This window comes from Gymnoscopelus braueri (genome assembly GCF_963280865.1).
Source record: "Gymnoscopelus braueri genome assembly, chromosome: 9".
Classification (NCBI taxonomy): Eukaryota; Metazoa; Chordata; class Actinopteri; order Myctophiformes; family Myctophidae; genus Gymnoscopelus; species Gymnoscopelus braueri.
Genome location: NC_137610.1, coordinates 919,296 through 933,164, shown reverse-complemented (window position 1 = coordinate 933,164; position 13,869 = coordinate 919,296). Strand labels below are relative to the sequence as shown.

The window sequence follows — 13,869 nt, the reverse complement described above, 5'->3', positions numbered from 1 at the left end:
AATTTCAAATGGCTCGGACGCGAACGGGCCTTTTGCGTGTTGTTGAAGGCAAGGGGGCGGGGCCGGGGGGGCTGGGAGGCCACGCCCCTTCCGGTCATGGCGGCTTCTTAGCCGAGTTGCCTCGCTCCAAACAAACAATGTATCGCGACGGAGAAACACGTATTTTGGTACTTTTTTCTGTCAACGGGCGGAGAAAACAAACGAACGGTAAGAAACTCCAACTCAACTCTTTAACTCAAGGCGTTAATGTGTACAGCCGAACGTTTGTATGAGTTGTCTCTTTCTCTTCACAGCATGTCAGAGCGTGCAACAAGTTGTGGTGATGAGAACTGTGGTGATCTTTCTGCCATAACACTGCTGTAGTTATTCAACTTACTCAAATTATTGTTTGCTATTTGCTGTTGTTTGCTTATGTTACTTATCATAACACAAGTTAGCTTCAATATCGCTTCCATTTGTATTTCATAGACCTGGCTTCCCCCTGGGTATGACTATCATGTCGTCTCCTTTGAGGAGCAAACGTCAGACATGGACCACAGCGCATTTTGTGCTACTTTGCGACTTCCATTTAATACTGAAGAACTCATTAATCAGTGGGTTCTGGAGACAAAGGAGACCGCCGTCACATGGAGGGTCTTAGGCCACGCACTCGCGACTGGCACAAAACATATCCTTAGGGTAATGAACCATAACTACTCTTTTTTTTCCCCACATCTACACATGTCTCTGCCAAAAAAGAGCCAACTGCTCTTTTTTTCCCCATCTACACATCTCTCTGCCGAAAAATAGCCAATCTACAAGCTGACAGCACATAGCCTCAGCTTGTAGAAAAAATATAATGTTGATTAACATACATATCTGTACATGCATATTTTCAGAGGAATTACAAATGTCAGCACAATGTACGTGAGCAATCAGCTACAGCAGGCAACAGAAGGACATCAAAAAACACCAACTGTCCAGCTAGGTTGAGTGTGATTCTGAAGGCAGACCCTAGAACGCACCCTAGAAAAGAGGGGGGCAGAGTGTCACGGTGAGTAACATTTTTAATTTATGATGATGAATAAGTGTTGTCATTTGAATGCAATTATTCCACATATTGTTGCTCACATATCTTTGTGCTGCTTGTCTCAGGGCTAAGGTGGACCCACATTTGCCACAGTATCCTACTGTGGTGATTCTCCAAAATGTCCACAACCACAATATACATTCGGCTGCAGCTCTGCAACACAGAGACGTGGGAAGCAAAGCCACTGAGAAGTTAACTGCACTCTTTGAGATTGGTCACTCTGCACCTTCTGCCGTGTCAGTCCTCCAACATGACCTTCGAGCAGAACATGGTGGGGAGTATATATATGCTTCTGCTGACCGAACCATATGCCCAGACCGTGGGTTTGCCAAAAGGTATATTTAACGCTTAAAAAGACATGTTGGCCTGGAAAAAACTCTTCCGAAAGCACTTCACAGCAGAGTTTGGTGTGAGGACGGGGCCGGTCATGCTTGCGGCACTGGAGAGACAGATCGCACGGTACAATGACATTTGTGAGGAAACCTGTGCCAAGCTGACCACATCAGCTGCAGGGACTCCTCTCGTTGCCATCTGCAGCCCATTAATGAAGCGTGTGCACACGACCAGTCGCAGTGGGGAACTTTGCTTCATTGACTCGTCTGGCAATATGGACAGCGAGAGCACCAGGGTATTCCTGCTCCTCACGCACAGCTGTGCAGGTGGTTTACCTCTGGGAATGATCCTCTGCCAAAGTGAAGATCAGGCCACTATAGTTGAGGGTCTGCAGCTGCTGAAAGAGTTGCTTCCCGAAAAAGCCTTTAATGGAAAAGCAGGCCCCACTCTTTTCATGACCGACGACAGCGCGGCAGAGAGAGGAGCAGGACTTTTTGAATTAATCCCCAATTTCCGTAGGTGTCAAAATACTATCAGAATATAGAGCCATTTAACACTTATTTTAACCAATGCAAATCACTTACCCTACCTTTAACACTCGCATTGCTGCCTCCACAAAGTTGTTTGTGTTATTGCCACGTGTTGGCATGGCCTTCCTGAAGCTGTAAGCCCAACTCTCCCGACGGCGGTACAGGTCCTGTAAGTATTTCAGGAACCTAGGGTAGCTAAAAACACAAAAACAACATTAAATACATAGCAAATTGAGGAATTATTCTTGAAATATGATTATTGACCATTCATGATATGACCATTCAAAAGCCTTTAATGGAAAAGCAGGCCCCACTCTTTTCATGACCGACGACAGCGCGGCAGAGAGAGGAGCACTGCGCCAAGTCTTTCCCCAGTCAACCCTGCTGCTTTGTTCGTTCCATGTCCTCCAAGCAGTGTGGAGATGGCTGTGGAACAAGGAGCATGGCATAGCCCTCAAGGATAGAAAGGCTCTCTTCACCATTGTGAAGGATATGCTATATGCACAAGAAGTCGCACAGGTGGAGCAACTCTACCAACAAGCCAGAGCCACAGACATTGTTAAGAGGTACAGTGTACTCGTGTCATAGATAATCATATTTCAAGAATAATTCCTCAATTTGCTATGTATTTAATGTTGTTTTTGTGTTTTTAGCTACCCTAGGTTCCTGAAATACTTACAGGACCTGTACCGCCGTCGGGAGAGTTGGGCTTACAGCTTCAGGAAGGCCATGCCAACACGTGGCAATAACACAAACAACTTTGTGGAGGCAGCAATGCGAGTGTTAAAGGTAGGGTAAGTGATTTGCATTGGTTAAAATAAGTGTTAAATGGCTCTATATTCTGATAGTATTTTGACACCTACGGAAAAATGTATTTTCTGTTTATTAAAGAGGTGGAGAGACAGGGAGATGTAATAGATTGAAATTATTTGATTTATTGATTTATACAAAAACGGTCTATTAAGCTATTGTTGGTCAAAAGTATTTTATTTAAATGTCTTTATTTTGGTCCAACTATTTCAAGTGATTTCCTTTATTTTAAGTAACATTGTGGGTTCGTTTTGCAGAGTTTAAATGTGATTATAGTACTGTACAGCATAATCTTGATCCATCATTCTGGGATCGGCTAGTGAGTGTTTTGGAGTCGGTGATCGATTATGTTGGTCTGTCACAGTGCTTCCTGTAGAGGGGACGGCGCTGTTTTCTCCTCAGATACACTCCGGTGTTTGAGAAGAGTGCACCGTGTCGTGTGAATTCACTATTCATTCATTCATCTTTGCCCCTGTTTACAGGGGCGCTACATTTTGGGGGCTCGTCCGGGATGTGTGCAGCATGGGTCCACTTCTTCCAGCTACAGAAGTCCCCTGCCGTCACACAGCTCTTTTAAAATCAACATGAACCTAGTCATCGAGAGCACCGTGGTGAACCCGCTACAGTGGTATCCTGATCATCAGTGAGCAGAGGGCAGACCATCTGAGGTATTCCTACATACCAGGAGAGCTGCTACTATGTTCCAAAGGTGAAAAGGTATCATTGAACACAGGTTCACAACCACACCGCACAGAGATGGCGTCATCAGAAGTGGAACGACTACAGTTGGAAGTAATCAGAGAGTTAATTGAGCTGCCCAGAGACATCCTGGCAGAGCTATGTGACTTTTTACTCATCGCAGGAGGAGCTCTTGAGCATGTGACTGGTAAAAGTCGAAGAGCTCTCATTAAGTTGATTTCAGACCACATACAGAGTGAAGAGCTTGAGAAGCTAGAGGATAATGGAATGGCTGACTTGCTCATATTTAGAGACAAAATTACTGAGCTCCAGGCAGCTGCCACCCTAATGCAGAAAAAGACACAGGAAGAAGAGTTACAAGAGGAACAGAAGAAAAAGGAGGACAGACAGGAAAGAATACGAAAAGAGATTGAGGCCCTGCAGCTTCAGTTGGCTGAAACACAGAAACAGGATGAGAAAGATAAGGCAGAGAACAGAGAAATCAAAACCCCGGCCCCTAGCAGAATGTTAACACAGAACCCACCCCAGAGTTATCCCCCTACCCCATGGCACAAGGATTTTAAAATATCTGGTCAAATTGGAGAACCTGGGCAGAAAGACCGATTGACCTTTTCAAGTCTGGCCCGTCAAATTGAACATGGTCTAAGCAAAGGGGTCCCAGAACTCGAAATTGTAGATGCAGTAATTAGAGCAATTATTCCTGGCATGGGTCTTCGTAGCTATTTAGAGGGGAAAGCTAACCTAACCCTCCCCACTCTAAGGAGCATACTCCGGTCCCATTATCAAGAGAGAAGTGCCACTGAGCTCTACAAGCAGCTAACATCTGAAGTGCAGGGCATCAAAGAAACGCCACAGAACTTCCTCATTCGTACCTTCGACCTGAGACAGAAGATATTGTTTGCCTCGCAGGAAGCTGAGTCAGGCCTCAAATATGACCCAGGTCTAGTGCAGAACATGTTCCTTCACACTGTGTTAACTGGTCTGCAGAATGACAGCATAAAACGTGATCTCCAGCCCTATCTCGAACAGAGTGACATCTCTGATGAACTGTTACTAGAGAGAATGAACACAGCATGTGCCTATGAGACAGAGAGGCAGAATAAGAAGAAGTTATTGGGACAGCCACGGCCTGCCACTATCCATTCAGTCCAGTCGAGCGACGCTCCTGTTGAAAGAAATGACAAGTCACCTGCTCAACAAAACCCAGTTAAATTACCCCCCACTGTAGTTTCTCAGCTCGAAGAGATGAGGTCTGAGATGGCATTACTGAGAGATCTTAAAACTGAAGTGTCCCAAATAAGAGAGTCTATGCAGCAGCCTCAGTGCACCCCCCAACAGAGCCAGTCCCAGCCCCTGTACAACTCCCAGCCACAGTCACAGCCCCCATACAACCCCCAACAGCATCAGTCACAGCCCCCGTACATCCCCCCACAGCGCCGATCGCAACCCCAGTACATCCCTCAACAGCACCAGCCAGCGAGAGGTCCAGATGGTCCACCAGTTCAACAGTTTCAAGGTCAGCAGACACAGAACCTGCCGCAGGGATACTGGTGCCCTCCTGGTCCAGGACAGCGAGGAGGAACCGCTCAATATCAGCAGAGGTTCGCCCCACAACGCAGCTTTCCACCACCAAACCGTGGGCGGATGAAGAGATGTTTCGGATGTCAACAGCGTGGGACAGAAGATTACTGCACACACTGTTTTCGTTGTGGCAGCAGTGAACACTACAGTGCAGGATGTCGAGCAAGAGGACAACAGGAACAGTTTGGAGGTGAGCCTTTAAACGAGGAGGGGTCACTCGCACGGGGCAGGGAGTGACCAGTGACACAGCAATGTCCCAGCACTGTGTGCACTGTGGAAAACAGTGTGAAGAGATGAAACAATGTGCAAAATGTAAAAAGGCCCTCTACTGTTCTAAACCATGTCAAGTTAATAATTGGACCATGCACCGAGTAAATTGTTCACCCCCCTCATGTATGACTGTGAACACTGCCCCCCGAAGAGAGAAACAGGCCCAAGTAGCTCCACTAGTAGGCAAAAAGTGTCTGATTGACTGTCACATGCAAGGCCAAGGGGTTCAGGCTTTGTGGGACTCAGGTTCTCAAGTGACAATCATTGATGAGCTATGGAAAGAAGTGCACCTACCCCACACAAGACTAAGAGACATTTCTGAAATTTTGGACAGGGCAGACACTTTAGATATTGTAGCAGCAAATGGGGAGAACATGCCATATGTGGGTTGGGTGGAGATAATGTTTAGCTTAGCCTCAGGGGGAGCCCCTTCTACTTCAGTTAATGTCCCCACTCTTGTAATGAAGGGAAACAAACTTGGCCGGCCAATCATTGGGTCCAATGTCATTGAACTAATTATAGACAGTGAATTGAAACAGTCCAATGCTACTGACAGAGAACGCCTGAGCCATACAGTGAGAGCAGTATTCCCCAACCTTGAACCAGAGCAAGCTCAAGCCTTTGTACAGCAATTGAGCATTGAACAGAGAAGTGAATATGCTGTGAAGACAAAGAAGGAACGGATCAATATACCTAAACACATGTCTGTCAAAGTTGAGTGTTATGTTCAGATGCATTCCCCACCTGAAGATACCACACTGATCTTTGAGCCCGATGTTAACCCCCGCTGGACAGAGGGGCTCGAAATCTGTGACACACTTGTCAGAGTGAGTAAAGACAACAGACCCTCCATTACTGTAAGTGTGCAGAACCCCACAGCCCATGATATAGTGTTAGCAGGAAAAACTGTGATTGGGACTGTCCAAAATATTCAGACCCTGTACCCCGCTTCCATCCTAGAGGGGTCCCGCCCCCCTCCTCCAGTTAGCATGAGTCACATCAGGGTTGAAGAGAACATGACAACTGATCTATGGGACCCGCCTGTCAGTCTCAGCCACCTTAGCGAGCCTGAGAGAGAGATAGCTCACCAGATGTTGAGAGAGGAGTGTGCCTCATTTTCAAAAACGGATGATGATATTGGACGCATTGAAAGACTGCAACTCAGCATTTCCCTTAAAGACACTGAACCTGTGGCAAGAACCTACTTGTCTGTGCCCAAGCCACTTTACAGGGAAATGAAAGACTACTTACATGACCTCATCGCACAGGGCTGGGTCAAGAAGTCCAATTCACCATATGCATCACCAGTAGTCTGTGTTCGTAAGAAAGACGGGAGTCTACGACTGTGTATTGACTTCCGTGAAGTAAACAGTAAAACTCTCCCCGACCGACAGCCTATTCCTAGAGTACAGGACATTATGGATGGCCTAGGAGGAAACTCTTGGTTCTCGCTTCTAGATCAAGGGAAAGCATATCATCAGGGCTTCATGGCCAAAGAGAGCAGACCTGTGACAGCTTTCGTGACTCCCTGGGGTCTCTATGAATGGATCCGAATTCCTTTTGGCCTGATGAACGCTCCAGCGGCCTTCCAGCGTTGCATGGAGGAATGTCTGGAAGGGCTGAGAGATGAAATCTGCATTCCATACTTAGACGACACCCTGGTCTTCAGCAGATCATTCCAGAACCACGTGGAAGATGTGAGAGCAGTACTACAGCGACTCCGGCAACACGGCATCAAGCTAAAGCCCAGTAAGTGTGAAGTATTCAGGCGTGAGGTTCGCTACCTGGGGCGAATTGTGTCTGCTGATGGCAGTAAAATGGACTCTGCTGATACGCTGGCTGTGAGGGCCTTAAAGGAGAAGAGACCAAGAACTGTGGGTGAGTGCAGGGCAGTAATGGGCCTCCTCAGTTATTATCGCTCGTACATAAGGGACTTCTCCCGTATTGCTGGACCCCTGTATGCCCTGCTTGAAGCGGAACCTGGAGCAGATAAACAGAAAAGCAGCAACAAATGGACAACGAAAGGAAAAGGGAAGAACAGAGGGACACCTTCAAATAAACCGATCACCTGGACTGGTGAGCATCAACGGATACTGGAAAAATTGATTGATTGTCTGGTTGAGCCCCCCATCCTCGGGTTTCCAGACTTCAACAAGTCATTCATCTTGCATACAGACGCATCAAACCAGGGCCTAGGTGCAGTGTTGTATCAAGAACAGGAGGGAAAGCTGCGTGTCATAGCATATGCATCTCGCACACTGACCAAAGCGGAGAAGAATTATCATCTTCACTCTGGGAAACTAGAGTTCCTAGCCTTAAAGTGGGCCGTGACCGACCGCTTTAGAGACTATTTGATGACTTCCTCTTGTCTTGTGTACACGGACAACAATCCACTTACCTACGTGTTGTCCACAGCCAAGCTGAACGCCACAGGGAGTAGGTGGGTTGCTGAACTAGCAGACTTTCATCTAACCATCAAATATCGTCCTGGCAGAGAGAATGGTGATGCTGACGGCCTGTCGAGGATGCCCTGTGACATAGAGGAAATGATGGAGAACTGTACAGAAGAAATGTCCGCCCTCTCAATCCAAGCCACAGTGCAAGCAATAGAAACAACAGACTCTAAAACAGCATGGTGCATGATGGCTCTAGGGTGTGTAGGAACAGATGAGGGGACACCTACACCCTTCTCAAGAGCAGAGATTTGTCAGGCACAGAGAGAAGACCTGAATATTGGCCCTGTTATAGACTGCAAACAGTCAGATCAAAGACCTGTGGGACAGCAGCTTAAATCATTCAGTGCACAGAGCAAACGTCTCCTCAGAGAGTGGGAAAAACTCAGTTTAGATAGGGAGGGCATATTGCACCGAAAGACTGCCACCAGAATGCAACTTGTCCTACCAGAAAAGTACAAGACAACAGTCCTGAGACAACTCCATGACGACATGGGTCATCAGGGTGTGGAACGCACAACATCACTGGTAAGAGACCGTTTCTTCTGGCCACAAATGCAACGAGAGGTAGAGACCTACATGTCCCGATGTTGTGCCTGTCTTAAACAGAAAAAGCCCTGTAGAGAAACTAGAGCCCCTCTCAACTCCATTGTCACAACACAGCCATTTGAATTAGTATCCATTGACTTTCTGCATTTAGACAAGTGTAAAGGTGGCTATGAATACATCTTGGTGATAGTCGATCATTACACCCGCTTTGCCCAAGCGTACGCCACAACAACGAAATCTGCCAAGTGTGTTGCTGACAAAATATTCAATGATTATGCCCTGAAATTTGGGTTTTGTCAGCGTCTCCACCATGACCAGGGTGGGGAATTTGAAAACCAGTTGTTTGCACAACTGCAGAAGAACTGTGGAGTGATGGGCTCGAGAACAACACCGTATCACCCTGAGGGTAACGGGCAAGTTGAGCGGATGAACAGAACACTCTTGCAAATGCTGAAAACCCTCACTGAGAGACAGAAGTCCAACTGGAAAGAGTCACTGAACAAACTCATGTTTGCATACAACAGCACACGAAGTGAAGTTACAGGCTTCTCTCCTTTCTATCTCCTATTTGGGAGATCCCCAAGATTGCCTGTTGACTTGCTGTTTGGCTTGACTCCTGAGACAGGGACTGCTGACCACAAAGAATATATGAGAAAATGGAAAGCACAGATGCAAGAGGCATATGACATAACGGCAGGAAATGCAAAGAAAAGTGCAGATAGGAACAAGCGGAACTATGACAACAAAGTGAGAAGTTCTGTGTTGTGCGAGGGTGACAGAGTCCTCGTTAGGAATATGACCCCCAGAGGAGGAACTGGGAAGCTGCGAAACCACTGGGAAGATAGTATCCACAAAGTCATCCGTCAGGTGGAAAAAGATATGCCGATATATGAAGTTGTGCCTGAGCAAGGGAAAGGAAGAGGAAGTAGGATTCTACACCGCAATCTTCTGTTGCCATGTGATAACTTGCCCCTAGAAATCCAGTTACAACCTGCCAAAGTGAAGAGGAAAGTCACAGCTCAAAACAGTGAAGACACAGGAGTAACAAATCAAGATGATGATGACAGTGATGAAGATGACTATGGATACTACTACAGGCCCGTGGATCAGCCTTTGCCTGTGATACAACCTGTGAACACAGACAGAGAGGATGTTAATGATGCTGTACATCAGCAGCAAAACATGCCCCAGCAGCAAGAGGCTCAAGACATAGGAGCGGATCAAGAGGAATTGCAAGTTGAAGAGGAGCTTGTCATGGAAGATAGAATGTCGGCACCACCGTCACCTGTTCCAAGTAACAACAGTGAAGCAGCACAGCACTATCAGCGACCAGTAAGAGAGAGGCGAGCTCCGAGAGTCTTCACATACGACCAACTGGGCCACCCAGCCTGTTATAGTGCCGGATCACCAAGCAACATCATGTACTGGTACCCTCCAGTGCCCCTGCCCTACGGACCGATGCAAGGGACAGGTGCGTGGATGACTACAGAACAGCCCTTCAACTACCAGCCTGCCATTCCCGGGTACTGAAGGAAGAGCCCACAAATTCCCCAATGCCCTGGCCCCAGCCCCACTGCCCTTTGCCCCAATGCCACCCACACACACATACACTACACTCCTGAACTTTGCGAGAAGCTGAGTGCCACGTACAACCAAACAAACATACACTACACTACACTCCTAGACTTTGTGATAAGTCGAGTGCTACACACACACACACACACACACACTCGTGGACTTTGTGATGAGTCGAGTGCTACACATACACACAATCCTACACTCTTGGACTTTGCGTCAAGCCGGGTGCTATACACAACATACTATACATACATACACTCCTTACATTCGTGGACTTTGAAATAAGCCGAATGCTCTCATACACACACGCTCCATATACTCGTGAACTGTTGTTGAAACAACTGAGTGCCTTTCATACGCTCATGGACTTTTGAATAAGCCGATTGCTATTGTTATTTTGTTTGTAGTTTAAGAGAAAAAAAAAGAAGAAACTGCTTGATGTGTAATTGTTTTGGTAAAGAGGAACAATTGTGATGGTACCAATATGGTTGGTCTGATGTCGGGGACGACATCTGTTTTGATGGGGAGTGTGTAATAGATTGAAATTATTTGATTTATTGATTTATACAAAAACGGTCTATTAAGCTATTGTTGGTCAAAAGTATTTTATTTAAATGTCTTTATTTTGGTCCAACTATTTCAAGTGATTTCCTTTATTTTAAGTAACATTGTGGGTTTGTTTTGCAGAGTTTAAATGTGATTATAGTACTGTACAGCATAATCTTGATCCATCATTCTGGGATCGGCTAGTGAGTGTTTTGGAGTCGGTGATCGATTATGTTGGTCTGTCACAGTGCTTCCTGTAGAGGGGACGGCGCTGTTTTCTCCTCAGATACACTCCGGTGTTTGAGAAGAGTGCACCGTGTCGTGTGAATTCACTATTCATTCATTCATCTTTGCCCCTGTTTACAGGGGCGCTACAGAGACATCTGTTACTGAAAAAACACTCTATAGCAATGATTACTATCAGAATATAGTATTTTAACCTTTTAACAAAATACTTTTTGTTTTAACCAAAAAATATCACTTACCCTACCTTTTAAAAGGACATCCTTCTCCAGCGGACCGCAGCCTTCAATCTCCCGCAGCTGTTTGACCTGCTGACCGACAAACTGGAGTCGTACTATGATGTCCGCTTGACCGGTGTTGCTCTTGGGCGGACGCAATATGTCCAAAGTTCACGGGTCCTTCCTCAGGACAGCAAAGTGAAATCCTCTGACATTCGTCAGGTGAATATATATATATATATATCTTTTCCCTATAATGCCTCCTTTCTCCTGCTTATAACTTTTGGAATTTATTTCATAGATTGATGCCAGAAGTTTTGAGGTTAAGAGCAGCACAACTTCAGGACTGACCTACTCCGTAGACATGGAGTCTGAGTTTTGCACCTGTCCAGTGGGGCAAACAGGTGCGCCATGCAAGCACCAGGCTGCGGTGGTGAAGGCATTCGGTGTCTTATCTGCCAACTACGTTCCCGTAACACCGGAAATGAGGGCGGACCTGCTCAAACTGACAAGAGCAGGTATGGTTTGGGTTTATCACCCGTTGCAATACTCTTAGTTTATGTATGCAGTTTTTTGCTTTTGTTCTCATGCTACAGGACTACAGTAATTAACAAAGATGCAATTACATGCACTGTTTCAGGTGCCAATGGTGCAGTACGCCACCAGTTTCTGATGCCTCTGAAGGCAGCTCAAACTGCTCCCAGTGCAAGGCATCATGACCATTCCTACCCACTCGCGTCTGCTCCAAGTGCAAGCCAGCATGACCATTCCACTCCGCTTGTGTCCACTCCTCATGCAAGCGAAGAAAACACCACCACTCACGAATGTGAAACTGGTAAGAATAATAACAAATACTTAATGACATTTACAATATTAACTGGCCATTGCAGTGTATTTACATCATTTACATCATGTATATTGGCTACACTAAACCGCTTGGTAAGTGTAGTTATAGTGTGATTGGAGAGCGTGGCATTGGAAAAGAAGGGAAACAACGGAAAAGAAGGGAATATGAACAATAATAACAATAATTCACCCTATGGGTGGGTGGTAGCATTGTAATAACAGGAGTACTGTTGTGTCCACCATCTGCAGACTTTAATCAACCTCTTCAACCAAGCCACCATGAACACTCCACCCCGCTCGAGTCTGCTCCAAGTGCAGGTACTCCGCTTGCGTCCACTCCTGACCACCCTGTGCTGCATGATGAAGAGGGTAAGAATAATAAACTAGCTGTATATACAAATACTTCATTATAGAACATTATTTTGTGTACATTTAATTCTAAGCAAAGTTGTACCTGTTTTAACAGACGCACCAGACCGTTGCATCCTCATGGACCTCCTGAGCAACGCCATCACCACCATGCACATCACCTTAAAAAATAATGCCACGCTCTCCAATCACACTATAACTACACTTACCAAGCGGTTTACAGCTGTAAGTAACCCATTAATGGAGAACTCTGCCATTCTCTCCATTTGTGGGTGCACCTCAAGCACGACCGTAAGAGCAAGGGCAATCCGACGAGCAGCGACGCGATCAGGCAAAATGATTAAATGTCAGCCAGGAACGCCTAACCGCCGAAAAGACCCATCCAGGTCCAAGAGGCGTCTGCCGGGCGGTGGGTCAATGCCACAAAGTAGTGGTATTGACGCACTACTATCACTTGATCACTCTTATGGCATGAGCACACCTAGGTTGGCACACCACAGACTAGCTGATTCTGTGGAGAGCAATTGCTCCCATCCAAAGAAGTGAGCACTTTTAAAACAAAAACATGTGTGTATATATCTGTTTGCAGTGATGTATTTGAGCACTTTTAAAACAAAAACATGTGTATATATCTGTTTGCAGTGATGTATTTTGTACAAGTTTGATACTTTTGTGTGATTGTTGCATGTTTGCACTAACTTTTAACTTGCATGTGTGCTATTTGTATGTACAGTTTTTATATGCTAAAAAGCTAAATTAAGTTTGCACTTGCATGTATGCAACATTTGTTGCAATTGTCCCAAAAGTGTTATTAAGTATAGGGGAAATGCTGCTAATTGTCCCAAAAGTGTTATTAAGTCTAGGAGAAATGCTGCTAATTGTCCCAAAAGTGACTGCAAAAGATTGCTGTGGAGAGCAATTGCTCCCATCCAAAGAAGTGAGCACTTTTAAAACAAAAACGTGTGTGTATATATCTGTTTGCAGTGATGTATTTGAGCACTTTTAAAACAAAAACATGTGTGTATATATCTGTTTGCAGTGATGTATTTTGTACAAGTTTGATACTTTTGTGTGATTCTTGCACTAACTTAACTTGCGAAGAAATGCTGCTAGTTGTCCCAAAAGTGACTGCAAAAGATTGCTGCTTGTTTGAAAATAAAGCACCTTTGGAATTGAAGCACAATGACAAATATTCTCTGCCTTTCTAATTAAATATCAACACTTTGCTATGTGGACCATCAACCCAAAATAGACCTTTGTTGACCCCCGGAGGAGAATTCACGTCATGGCATCAGGCCACAGGTTCACAAATTGGTGAGTTCAAGAAGCAGGTTTTGGGGATTATTTTTTATTTTATATGAATTTCAATTGTAATAAAGGTGCTGTGCAAAAGTAGCTTTGTAGTGTTTTGAACTTGTAGATCAGCTGAAAATAGATAATCTTATCTCAGTTAATTTGTCCAATTAACTTACTTGGACCCCCAGTTGCAGTTTGTTCTGCTTATGAAAGTGCAGGAGTAATTCTAGGATGAGCAATGTTCTCACTAAATAAGTGTAGAGGAATATCTTGTGGAGTTTCAATGTTACTATGCATCCCTGAAATGTATAGCTTTATAAAGATTTGTAAGGAAATGTAAATATGGCAACTCATTTAGATGTAGGTTTATGGTTTCCCATGGACTATAGCCGTTTCAATTTCTCTTCTTTCATAACAGATACATACATGTGCCAGATAATCCCCACACCAAGAGTAAAAAAAGGAAAAAACGTCAGTCA

The 13,869-nt window shown here is 45.2% G+C and overlaps 1 long non-coding RNA gene across 1 annotated transcript; it reads left to right on the top strand.

Moving 5' to 3' along the window:
- The first annotated feature begins 545 nt into the window (after window positions 1-545).
- LOC308091431 lies at window positions 546-12,330 on the top strand. The gene is made up of 3 exons (XR_013933717.1): window positions 546-678; window positions 11,975-12,094; window positions 12,192-12,330. It is a non-coding gene; the product is annotated as an uncharacterized lncRNA (long non-coding RNA).
- The last annotated feature ends 1,539 nt before the right edge of the window (window positions 12,331-13,869 follow it).